Source organism: Myotis brandtii, unplaced genomic scaffold, assembly GCF_000412655.1.
Source record: "Myotis brandtii unplaced genomic scaffold, ASM41265v1 scaffold82, whole genome shotgun sequence".
Taxonomy (NCBI): domain Eukaryota; kingdom Metazoa; phylum Chordata; class Mammalia; order Chiroptera; family Vespertilionidae; genus Myotis; species Myotis brandtii.
Window position 1 is genome coordinate 7,771,098 of NW_005371324.1, and position 1,798 is coordinate 7,772,895.

General features: G+C 44.7%; 1 protein-coding gene across 9 annotated transcripts in view; it reads right to left on the reverse strand.

The window, feature by feature from the left end:
• The window catches only part of PPP1R12A (protein phosphatase 1, regulatory subunit 12A), a 157,030-nt gene that overhangs the window by 70,837 nt on the left and 84,395 nt on the right, over positions 1-1,798 (reverse strand). The gene's annotated exons all lie outside the window — the stretch shown is intronic.

The following is a 1,798-nucleotide window of genomic DNA, read 5'->3' on the forward strand; positions in this document are numbered from 1 at the left end:
GGGGTGGGGCTGGCTGGCCAACCTCCTATAGCCCTCCCCCTGGCTGGCCCCACCCCAGATGGGCCACCACCACTCCGATCAGGGGCAGGGCCGGTGGGCGAACCACCTGCGGACCCTCCCCCGAGCCAGCTCCGAGCTCAATCGACCTCCCTCCACTCTGATCAGGCCAGCCAACCACCCATGACTCCTCCTCCAGGCTGCTGACCCCTAATTGCCCCCCCATTGGGGGGTGGGACTGGCTGGCCCACTGCCCCTCCCCACAGCCATCCCCACCCCCAATCAGCCCCCACCACCCCGACTGACCCACGGCCACTCCTCCCAGCCAGCTCTGCCCCCCACACCAATTGGGGGTGGGGATGGCTGGCCTACTGCCCACAGCCCCTCCCCCCAGCCAGCCCGGCCTTTACCGGGCCCTGATCAGGGCAGGCTGGCTGGCCAACCTCCCACCATCTCCTCCTCCTGACAGGCCCGGCCCCAATCGGACCCCACCTGTGCACGAATTCATGCACTGGGCCTCTAGTATAAAATAATATGCCATGGGTACCTTAACTCAATGCTAAAATCTTAACTCAATTTCCCCAAGTCAAGCTTCTTGCTGTTTCTCTCTCTCTCTTTTTTTTTTATACTTTTATTGATTTGGGAGAGAGAGAGGATGGGAGAGGGCTAGAGATAGAAACATCTGTCAGCTGCCTCGTGCATACCCCCTATTGAGGATCCAAACCCACAACCCGGGCATGACCAGGAATCGAACCAGTGACTTCTTGGTTCATGGATCAACGCTCAATCACTGAGTCACACCGGCCAGGGCCTGCTATTTGTCTTGTATTTACTATGCTAGGTAACAATATTTGCCCAGCAACTTGGAAGACATCCTTAATCCATCCTTTTAATAAGCAGATTTTGAGTTGCCATCCTTCTTTATGGCCCCCTATCACCATTCTTAGCTCATATCTTATGTCTCACACTTTGACTACTAATACTGGCTTTTAACTCATTCAGCCTCAGTCCCTTCTGATTCATTCCCCACACCAATGTCACAATAGTTTTGCTGTACCAAAATATAATTATTTTGTCTCATTTTCTATTTAAGTTGCTCACCTCCTATAAGACAAAGCTAAAGTTCTTTGTAGCATACAAAGCCTCTTATAGCCTGGTCTCAATGCTTCCTTAGTCTCTAGTCTTTCTCTTCTATCATCACATAGTGTTGTAACCATCTAGATCTCTTCCTGGGTCCCTGAGTGCATTATGCTTGTGTGCTGTTGTACAAGCTTTATCCTCTACCTGGATTGTACCCTTCTCTCACTTGCTTAACAAATTACCATTTATCCAAGACATAGCTAAACTGCTAAAGCTCAACTCTTAAAAAATAGACCATAATTGAAAAAAATATTTTTAAATCCCAAGATTACACAAGTACAGGTAAAGTCATCTTCAAACTAAAGATTGTAGTATCTCATTACCACATTTGAAAGAAACTTGCAATAGAGTTTCCAAATAGATTTTATAAAAACAATCAATCGTTTTTATGTATGTGTAAAGAACAAAGCCTATTATAATCTTTATTTTAAAAGTATCACCATGTCCATAATAAAGTAATTTTATATATTAAAAATTTCCTACCAATGCATAATCAGCCCATCTTATTTAAGATGTCTTCTAATGTTATTCAGAAAAAAATGATAATGCTGCATTAAAACACATTAAGGATAACTTTTACTAAATGATTTTTCTCAGACTGATTTTTTCTTTTTTTTTTAAATTAAATCTTTATTGTTTAGATTATTACAGTTGTTCCTCC